This window comes from Hirundo rustica, chromosome 1 (assembly GCF_015227805.2).
Source record: "Hirundo rustica isolate bHirRus1 chromosome 1, bHirRus1.pri.v3, whole genome shotgun sequence".
Lineage (NCBI taxonomy): Eukaryota > Metazoa > Chordata > Aves > Passeriformes > Hirundinidae > Hirundo > Hirundo rustica.
In genome coordinates, this window is record NC_053450.1 from 58,171,593 (window position 1) to 58,183,610 (window position 12,018).

Below are 12,018 nucleotides of genomic sequence, written 5' to 3' on the forward strand. Positions count from 1 at the left end.
TAATGAATGAAAGCCTAGGGAATACACAAACTGGTCTATTCCACATTTAATATTAGCATACGTGGATATAAATATAGTACATTTACAGATATAAATTTGAAAGTAGCATAGATTCTTGAAAATTTGTGTTTATCCCCGTCACTCCCTGGTATCTTTTAATCAGATTGACCTATAATATATAATCAGACCATTTCCATTAGGAAACACGGAAGATCTTGTCCATTTCATCTAGAACTTAAACTAAGTTCTTCCAAAAACTGTAACCTGGTTATTAACTGATGAAAGATTTCTTGTCTAATAAATTCCTGTCAAAGTCATTCTAGATCAGGAATCTAACATGGGTTCTGAGGCAAAAACCATGACATCCTAAATGCTGACTTTTTTTACAAAAGAAGTATTTTATTTTACCTTTTTCATATTCTCATCTTCGTAACAATAACTGTGATTCAATATTTAAATATATTTTTTTATTCATTAGGAACAGATAAAGTAAAGCTAAGTAATATCTGTGTGTGTTTCTCTTTAATGTTACAGGGTCCATCTGCATACTCACTGTTTAATATTCCTGTCTATTCTGACAATGATTTTTGAAGGAAAGTTAGGATTGAATTTAAAGTAAGATAATAAGAAAATAATTTTTATTTATCAAATAAATTGAAACATACAATCTAGCAAGAGAATATTTGATTTCTAACATGGGTGTCTAAGACAGTAGTAGACCATGGACTAGTAACCACCTCTCACACCCCATGCTATGCTTACCTATTAACATAAGCTTCAAATTCAAAGAAAAAAGGTTTTAAAAGAAATCAAGCAGTAACTCTGACTACATCATCTGCAAGCTCTACAAATGTCCATTTAAAATTCCATTCCTAAGTTCACTTTCAGCACCATTCATTGTAAATGAAAACATAAAAATGTTTTATAAGACTGGGTACAACCAGAAGATGTTTTTTATATTTTGGCAGGCAAAGATTCTCATATGGCCAAAGCTATTTTCCTTCTTGGTATTTTATAACAAAGCCTAGAATTCAGATGATCCAAAACATGCAGTTATATATTAATACATCAAGAAAAACCTGTGCCAGGAAACAATAAGGCTGAATTATGTGTAAAATATGAACTCGTATATCTGAAGTATTAGCTTTGATTGCACTGCAAAAAATTCAAACCTGTTCTTGCCACAAAGTCTGTTAATGTAATTTTTCCACATTTTCCAGATTTTGCAATTATCTACACTTTCCAGGATTTTAAATTATGCTTTTCTTTTACAACTGTTGTAAAATTTAAGTTCATCAAAGTTGTACGTGCAATCAAGAAAGCAAAACTTACATGACTCTCCTGTTGCCCCACTGACACTTTATTATTGATTTCAATTTGAAATTCCTATAATTAATAATGAATTCTGAAAAAAAGTAAAATTTTTACCTCCACTGCTGATTCAAGACAAGAAATGCTTCTCTGAATAGAAATACATTATTGAATTATATTTGTAGGCATGAATATTTGCTAACTTTCTGCTGAAAATTTTCTAATATAATACAGAGTAAAATTCTCAACTATATATCAATGTTCAAAATAGGTTAGCCCTGTCAAAATCAATAAAGTTCATTTAGCTTGATTCCAGTAGAGTACAATTTACTTTCTTAGATTTAGCAAAAGGATATATTCCCATAGAATTTCAGAGCAGTTTTCTAGCCTTTGACAGTACATGAAGACTAATTTCACAACTAGAAAAAATGGCAAAATATGTTATTGCAATCCACATCTCTCAGATTCACCAGTCTTATGACAGTTTTCAGTATAAAATATTCTGAAATTATTGCTAAAGGTAGCATTTTTTGCTGCAGCTAAAAAATTGTAATATTATAGTGGGAGAATATGAAATATGATTTGCCTTTCCCTGGGCTTGAAATACCCCAAAATCTTGTTTCAATACTTCTAGCTTTAGTACCCACTGTTTGTGTCTATCAGAAGTTATTGCTGGGAGATACTTGGAGCAGCTCTGGTCAGATGACTCCAGCACAGCCTCTTTCCCAAGAATCTGTTTTCTGCCAATGTCAGATATGGAATACTGAGCTGAATGGACCGTTTCCATCATCTAGTCTACCCGCATTTTTAAGATGAATGTAAGTCAGAAAGAAAATATATAAAAGCAAGCAAGCAAACAAATAATGTTTCTCAGTTGTTTGCCTTTACCTATCCATGCATCAGGCAGACATTTCCATTTGCAAGAAAATTAATTATTGCTTCCAGTTCTGAGGGTGCATGTGTGCATGTCCACATATATTGTGTGTGTGAATACACACATTTAAACCACAGGTTGTGACTGCAGTTGCAGTCTCACTCTGGATGGAATAGATTTTTTTAAAATAGAGTCTTGGTTTGAAAGACAGGTATCTGCTAAGGAGGGGTGGGGCCTCTCTAGGAATGGGGAATTCCAATCTCTTCCCTCCAAATTATTATAATTTAGAAGAATAAAGAGGCTTTTCAGGCAGGGCTATGGGGAAAGGAGTAACAGTTCTTTACTAGCAAGTATAATGAGGCAAACAAACAACAACTACAGCATTAATAATAGACAGAACCAGAAACCTCAAGAGGCTTTGTTTCACAAAGCCCGGGGCAGTCTGATCTCTTGGGACTCCGAGAGCACCAAGCTGGAATGGTGGAAAACTCCGGGGCGGGTGGCTGGACCAGTGGGGATCCCCAGCAGGCAGGGGTGGGATGTCCTGGCAGGCAGGGGGGAATATCCCGGCAAAGTGAGCATTTCTGAGGAAGCCACGATGGCTGGACAGGGCTGGCCCAGCTCCAGCAGGGCAGGTGAAGGGGGCTCCAAATTCCTGGGCACACAAGCAGATGATGGGTGATGGTAGAATTCCCAGGACCAGACTTTTCTGTTGACAGTGGACTCCTCCCGCAGCAAGCAGCATGCTGAGAGTAGGAAGACCCCGCTCAGCCCTAGCACTGTCCTTTTCCCTCCCCCAAACTTATGTGATCTTCCCCAAGTACCCTCTAAGTACCAGCACTTTGTTTCCTAGTAACTTATGGAGAAAAATTCTTTACGACAAAAAGGAACAAACCTTAATCCCCCCAAACAGAAAAGAACAATATCGTAATTTATTTCCAGGCATTCAAAGAGATTAATTAATCTATTTTAATGACACCTACCTGGATGAATTAAATTTCAATTAGACATTGACTAGAAGGAGATGACTAGAGGGGCTGCCACTAAAAAGAGCATAAAATAACCAGGAAGTTTGCCCTAGAGCACTGTGAACGAACCAAAAACCAGAGGATAGTGCTAGTGTCTGGCCTTTTCAGTGCCTTTTTAATTGTAGCATCTTTCGCCATATATACCTGAAGAATTATGTCTGATGCTTCTGTTATCTACCAAGGACGCTTTTCAACCTACAATTGTTCTATCCTACAGTTTTCTGAAATCATTGCAAATGTTAGATCAGATTGTATCTTTAGGCTTCCTGCATTTAAGGACTGAGAGATGGTTCTCAAGAAGTTAAAAATAAATATGATAAGTAAATGTTCCAGAAAACAACACGCAATAGCTGAAAGAGAAAGTTAGAAAAGGGTAAGGAATCAGACAGCAAAAGATGCATACCTTCCGTAGAGAGTAGTTTGAATACATATGGCACAATTCTGACCTGGACATAAAGCTGACAAGCAAAGTGTTTTTGTTTACTAAGTCTAATTGTACTTTCATTAAAAAATTGTCTATATGTGAGCAGGAATAAAAACCCCAAAGTTTGCAAAGAAATTCAATGCTACCTTAGCAGAGTGTGAAGAGCTAGATGCTTCAGTGATGTTTCAGATCAGCATACAAAAAACCATTTTTGAATGCTTATGCTGAATCCTGAATCATTTCTGCAGCAGTAAATTGGACATCTTAGTTCCTGGGCTATATGGCAATTCCTGAGCTATTTCCAAATTACAGCACAAACATCTATGCTTAAATTCCACTGCTTTGAATTTATCTTTTTCAAGTTCTGTTTTAGAAATGTGGATGACCTGGCAGCTCCTGACTGCCTGATGTTACTTAGCTTTAATTCTGAATGCCATTAAAATTCTGCTTGCTCTACAGTCTCTCACCTCACTGTCACAAGCTCAGAGAGAATGATTGTGGAGGGAAGCTCTGTCTGAACAGCCAAAATCCAGAAACAACCCAGCTGGAGTCTAAGTCTCCATTTATATCAGCAACATTTTTTTTCCTGCAATGAGACTAGAATATGCCATATACACATGCAAATAAATACATAACATGATATTTTGTACTTACATGACACCTAATAATCAAAGCATTTTCTATGAAGTATTTAATCCTCAAATTACTTATTTCAAAGATATCATCTTCCTAATTTTTGACACAAATGGGACCTTGGTCGAGGTCAACAAATGCCTTTTCACAGAATCACAGGATATCTGAGTTGGAAGGATCTTCGAGTCCAGTTCCTGTCCCTGCCCAGGATCAACTCCAAAGACATAAGTTTACTTTTGGGCAGAACTTTTTAAAAAAAGCCTTAACTGGCTTACTAAAGGTCATAATGGAGAAAAGCTTTAGATACAGAAGATGCTTGTTCTAAATCCAAGTGTAAAATTATGTCCATGGTCATTACATATTTGGCACCTTTTAAGAAAATGTTAACAAAAAATCCTGGAATGGAGAGACAACTTTCCTTGCACAGGTCAAATGCAGTGGTAGTTAAAGGGAAAAAAGTATTCCTGTAGCAAAACCAAGTGTTTGTAGTAGCAATGGTTAGGTGAAACAGAAATATAGAGCACACTGCAAATACACCATCTAAAATAATGAATATACACTACATTTACCTCTAAAGTATATGGTAAGACAGTCCATCTTCCTCAGTGTTGAATTACCAGAAGACATAAAATGGAAAAAGTGAAAAGAGGTTTATTCTAGTTGCCTTAGGCTAAAAGATCTGGACATGTCTAAAACGTCCAATGCCTCTCACTCTCAGGAATACTAGGGGAACACACCGAAAATATATTTAACTAAGAGATCTTCCTGTGTCATTAAGGCAGGCTTTCTTCATGCATCAGCAACATCAGCAGAGAAATTAACATTTAGGAAATCATCAGCCCGTGATTCAAGGACATTCATCAATAAGTACACAATTTTCTTTCTGTCAATTGAGTATAAAGGAAGAAAGGAAGTCTTAATTTTTAAAATTACTTGTTAATCAATTATTTACCAGAGAATAGAGTTGTAAGCATCTGAACACTGAATGTCCAGTTTGAGCTGTCTGCAATCGCGAACTTCTGGGCACTGCTGCTTATGAGGTTTGGAAGAGAAGGCTAAAACTATTCTTCAAATTCCTCACAATTTAAAAACAAAAATTAATTCCCATATATGTTCCTCCTTGGTCTTCCATGACCCCCAGTGCTTTTAGGACACTACAATGAAATATTTGTGACTGTCCTCACAGGTGCCCAGCAAAGGAACAACTTATTGGATGACAATAAACAGAAGATCTAGGCAAGGAAAACTTATTTTAATTTATGAAAAATTAAAAATACTCTCATTTCCACCCTAAATATAAACAGTAGCCACATCTAAATCCTTAAAAATTGATAGAGAATATTTACATTCTTCCATCTCCTGGTCTTTGTAAGTCTCAGGGTTTCACGTGGGATTTTTTTCATTTTGAGTTATTGATCTGACATTCACTGCAAATCAGAGACCTTTTGCAACCTTTCAAAACTTGGGTGTACAAAGAGGATTTTGATTTTCACACAAATTTAGTGTGAAATTTAGCTTATATACACTTGTATTTTTCTCTCACAGGATATTCCAGTTATAAATAGTCAAAAAAGGAGAGCTGACTTTTTGGATTAGTTGCCCTGTGAAGCATTTTAAACCATCATTTCAAGAAAATAGAGTACTGTAACTCAGGAGGAGTTGAAATTATAACTTTAAATGTTCAAATATTACTTTTAACTTTACTTCCATATCCAATTAGAATGCTTCCCCCTTTCCAAACATTTCCCTTATCAATACTATTTCCAAATTAAGTGGATGCTCTGTCTTCTCCATACTGCTTGCAAAAGCAATCTGTCTGTAGTCAGGACTGAGAAAAAAACTCCTTCATAAGGGAGAAGGAGGTGAATGTTTTTCTACTGCATACATTTACTAACTTTCAAAGAATTTGTTGAAATGTGGTCTTGAGATACTTCAATGTCAATTACTGTTTGTTCAGTAAACCAAGTTGATTTCCACAGTCCCCTGTTTTGATTTCAAATCATAGAATGACAGAATAGTTTGGCTGGAAGGGAACTTAATGATCATCTATTTCCAATGCGCCTGCCAGGGACAGGGAAACTTCCCATTAGACCCGTTGCTTAATGCCCCATCCAACCAGCCATTGACGCCTGACAGGGCTGGACCATGCACAACTTCTCTGGACAATCTCTTCCAGTGCCTCACAGCAAAGAATTTCTTCCTATTATCTGACCTGAATTTCCCCTCTTTCAGTTCAAACCCACTACTCTTTGCTCTATCTCTGCCATTTGTGATGAAGAGTCCCACTCTGGCTTCCCTGCAGGCCCTCTTCAGAAAATGGAATGTTGCTCTGAGTTCTCCATGTAGCCTCCTCTTGCATGGGCTCAGTAGCCCCAAACCTCTTAGCCTGGCTTCATAGTAGAAGTGCCCTAATCCTCTTATGAACTCTATGGCCCCCCGCTGGACTTGTTCCAATAGTTCCACGTCCTTCTTATATTGTGGGCACTGGAACTTCATGCAATACTCCAGGTGAGGTCTCAGGCAAGCAGACCTGAGAGGAAGAACCACACCCCTTGGCCTGCTGGCCATGCTCCTTTTGATGCATACTTTTGCAATTCTTCCTGCAATCCTCCCCAAAATCCCACAGACAATTTTTCTTATGTAGTGATACAATATACTCAACACTGTGGTCTATGCAGAATGTTTTTACATAAATTGACATTGCATCTATGTGAAACTACGTAACACTGGAAAGCTGATACTCTGTGCCTAGACCATACTAAATCTTTCTATGGATTGTTCAGAATTTACTTGCTTTAAATATGATAATGATCTCAATTCACGTACCTGAAATGATCTATTTGTAGGAACCACTTTAATGATGACTGCTTACACTCACTTGTTCATGAATATTGTAAGCATGGGTGGCTGCATGAAATTGGAAGTTCAAAATTAGACTATTGTAATTTCTAGGTGAATTTGATGTAATACATTAACTTGCAAGGAATTTGCAGTGAGCTGCTTTTATGAAAAAATCAATAAACTCTTGTAATAAAAATGGTAATAAACATGCTAGTTCAGTAAATAATGAAAAAAGTAGATGATGTGCTTTATTGTACTAATTAGTAAAAGCTTTATAGGATCAAATGTTCTCATCAAAATTAAAGATATTCCTTTTTGAAAGAATCATGAAAATAATTTCCCTTTTCTTACTGAACTCTGCAAACTACCAGAAACTCATTGAACTACAGCTCTTCCGCAGCCTTCATATGGGTTTTTTAAACAGGATGTTAATTTGTTTAAGTTATAAAATAAAATGTCTGGAAAGAAACAAATTAAAAAATTCCACACCTGAAATGCTGTATGATTGCAGACATTCTGTATTGTGCTTGATAAATGTATCTAAAAAGAAATATCCCAGATTAATTTTTTTTTTTTTTTTTTTTAATGTTAAGGGAGAGCTCCTCTATTAAATAAAAGGTTTTTGCCCAGCTATGATTATAAATATACATTCAGCATGGAGAAAACACATGAAGGAGAAATAGTTTCCTGTTTTATTGAATGAAATTAGCATTACATATTTCTTTTCCTTTAAATATGTGCTTTGTAGTTTTGCTGAATCAAGTTGAAAACAGTTACCCTCGGAAGGTGTCTTACCCTGCTCCCAATTAGTTTAATAGCAACTCTCAAGGATTTGAAGCATTCTGAGAATACATTTACTGTGTCACCCCCCTATTTCATGATTGGCTGTTAGTGACAAAATATATTCCCTCACAGTCAGAGTTTCAAATGATTCTCTTTTAATTAGTCTTACTCAAAACCATCTGTGACTGATAGAAATAGCAATAGTTTCAACTTCTTTTCATCATGAAGCCTGGACTTTTGGTATCTTGTCCAGAAGACTGATTGTTTATGCCACAGCCTGTCCTGATGCCTTCAAAAATCATTACGTCTTTTCTGATTTGTAAGAAAACCAAAGGGCTAAAATAGACAACTTGTAAAAAGCAGATCCTTTAAAAAGGTGTAACTTCTAGTCAGGCAGAAGTTCAGGTTGCTCTTTCTTACTTTCATGAGAGAATAAAACTTTTCAGATTTATATTTTCTATCTTTAAATTTTAATTTATCACATTACATTCATTTTATGCTGGATCAAGGTCCAACTTCATTCATGCCTGGATGAGCTAAAGAAATGAGGTGAAGGAAAATGTGTTTTTTTACAGGAAGAAACAAAAACAAATTCAAAATCTTCTTTCCAGTGCCTTAGCACATAAAAATTCACATTTTCTGAAAATCCTTAGCTATTTTGTGCACCAGGTCCATATTAGCTATACATTTAATCTTCTGTTAAATACAGCTGCAGGCAATGAGATGTGGCGTTTATACCCTGATAAAGTCTATGAATAATCATAGGCAATGCAATTCACCAGTCAAACCAGGAGAAAAGGAATGGAGAACATGCAAGTGGCTTTAAAGTCGCTCAGGAAACTTCCTTTAGCTTTTGTAAAAGGAGCAGACAAAAAGAGGGATAAGCAGAAGTTCTAGCTTCAGGCATGTGACTGGCTGCCATGGAGAGATCAGCCACATGGGAGACTCCAGATGCTGTAAGAGGAGGACAGATATCTGCACGCTTACCGGAGGGACAGAAAAATTGAAATCCCAGATTCATGCTAGATATGTACATCATGCCAGCAAACCCAGGGTTTTTCCAAGAGAAAGATCTGCTCTATTAAATGTAATTTAATCTTAGTTGGATGTGTCAGGTATTGCTGACTCAAGACTTTTATGCGGTTTAAGATATAAATCCTCCCAAAAGCAGAACAAAGAAAGCAAACCCAAAACCCCGACAATTAAAGCAGAAAACTTTTCTATTTGATTTTTATGGGGAAAAAATTAGCATTTTCTCCTGCAGCAAATATACAAGTGGTTGAAAAGAAAATTAAGGAGAATGCTTTTCAATGCAATCTAATCTACAAGGAATGTAAATAAGGTTTCAGTAGCTTTCTCTCAAAATCATGCAAAATCATATATGCAAAATATCTAAAGTTTTTAATTTTACCCAGAGTGTTATTGTTTAATTGTCTACAATGTCCCCCCAAATTAACACCCAAATATCATTATAGTCTGTTAGAATTAACTTTGTTTTCATTTTGATTAGTTTTATTCTGGGGCCAATCCATGGACATTTAGTTCAATGAGAGTTGGAACAATCTCATAATTTGCCAGTTGCAAATTTTCTAAGTATTGTTTTTTCCAAAATATTATTTTTTCTTGCCATAGGGAAATACATGCTTTTAATCCTCACCATGTTTTCCTCTAAATCATGTACTAAGTGCGATTACATATCAGCAATTAAGGACCCAAAGGGTTTAAAAAACAGTATTTCTTTCCACAGATTTAAAAAAAGAAATAGAAGCATCTCTACTCAGAGATAATTTTTTGTGTAGGATAGATATTGCAGTAATGAGGCATTTTTAAAGAAAGATATAGCAAACACAATTGGTAAAACAATGAAAGCACACACAGGCATTCAGGAATCAGTAGCCATTCTAGGATTGTAAAAGCTATTAATTCAATTAAAAAAAAATGCAAAGCATGTTTCTATTTTTCCTATTTATAATTTTTTATATCGTATTCACCTTAATGTTCTAACAATAGGTATAGCTAGATGAAGTTGGTAACCACATTATTTAGGTTAATAGTTTATAAGTTCACTTTATACTATTACATAATCTCAATTAATCAGTACATTTCATACTGTGTTATTCAATCCGTACAATGAATCAGGAGGATTATGACTAGAAGATTGTGCTGGAGAGTTTGCTTTTTTACATTTTCTTCCCTAATAAAGCAGACTAGTGATACAACTGGAATTATTAAAATTTAATCACATCACGTGGTAAAACTTTTTTTTTCCTCCTCAAAAATCCTTCAATTTTTCAGTGTTTTATATGTGGTAATTTGCTCTTCTTTATAAAAGTAATTTGGTACCTTTTGCAGTCTTAAACTATTGAGATGAATCTTCACCTTCTTTATTAATTTCATTTACTAGACTTGGAACATTCATTTCTATATGGCCTGAAAATATACTATATGATAATATCACCACAATAGAGTTCATTACAGTTCATAGAGGTCCTTCTTGTCTTACCCAATTCATTGGGTTTACTTGGCAAAATTTTGGTAGTGGAAGTACTGCAATGGGTGGCCTCTGTGAGAAGATATCAGAAACTCCCCCCATGTCTTGACAGAGTCATTTTCATCCAGCTCCACGACACAGTCCTGTCTCTGGCCACAGCTGAGCTCATCGGAAATGTTGGGGTTTAAGTTGTTTAAGAAGGAGGAAAAGTAATCGATGGCAGCTGGGAGAGACAATATCTGAAAGAAACAGTCCTGCAGGCAACAAGGCTGGTGGAGAAGGAAGGTCAGGGACTGCTGAGATTCCCCTGCAGCAGGTGAATGCCCGAAGGAGGCTGTGACACTGTCAGCAGGTTCCTGGCAGGACCTGTGGCTCCATGGAGAGAGAAGCCCACATTGAAGCAGGTTTGCTGGCAGAACTTTTGATCTCAGGAGACACACGCTCTGAGGAAGTTTGGTCCTGAAGGGCTGCACCCTATGGAATAGTCTTTCGCTGTGTCCCTCATGCCTGGCGGGCGTGCAGGCTAGCTCAGTTCTGCACTGCTACTACGAGGATCGGTCGGGGTTACAGGCAGGGCGAGTAACCTCCTCCCGGTGAGTTCTTGGTTCCCCACACCAGCGAGTGGACCTGATGGCATCACGACTGCAGCGACGGAAAAAGAGTCGTCTCTCTTTAGGCAGGGTAGAAGGTAGTTTATTAAGGGGAGGCCGGCAAGGAGCTCCGCCTCAGCCTACTGCTGCCCAGAGAGAGCAGAGATCAAAGCTTGACAGCCACTTATAAACGGGGGAGGATCCAGGGGTGGTGACAACGGGTCAGCCAACCAGGGAACACAGGGGTGGTAACAGGGGTGTCAACTTCTAAACCATTAACAAATCACAAGAGGGGAGGAGGGGATTCCCCAGGCACCAGCCTACCACTCAACGCCTCTCCTGGATCTTTCCAGAATCCAGGGAAGGGTCTCGAAGTGACAGGCAGGGCGACCAAGAGGAGAGAGGGTGGATTGACAGGGACAGGTGCAGAGAAGGAATGATTGGCATAAAACGTCTGGTTATATAACTAACTCATAAGGGGAAAACTATTACGGAACACAAGGGGGGTACAGTGGACTGTACCATTACAAAAATAACTTGTAAATCTTACAAAAATAACTTAATAACTTAATAAAACAACTCTCGCACCACTACAGAATGGGGAACATGCTGGAGCAGTTTGTGAAGCATTGCAGCCCATGAGGGAATGATCTGTGCTGTAGAAGTTCCTGAATGACTGTGTCCCTTGGATGGGTCCTCACACTGGAGTAGGGAAAGGGTGTGAGGAGGAAAGAATATTAGGGACATGTAATGAACTTACTGTAACTTCCAGTCTGCTGGGGCTTGTGTGTGGAGAGGAGCTGGGAGTAAAGTTTAGCCTGCAAGAAAGGGAGAGGAGGAGGGAAAGGTGTTTTTAGATTTGTTCTTGTTTCTCATTATCCTACTCTGACAGTAAGTCACATTTCTTTCCTGAAGTTGAGTCTGTTTTGGCCACGACAGCAAATGATAAGTGATTTTTCTGTCCTTATCTTGCTCCGTTGGCTTGTTGCAGTACTTTCTCTGCTTGTATTTTTAAGGAAGAGAAGTGAAATAGCAGCTTGGTG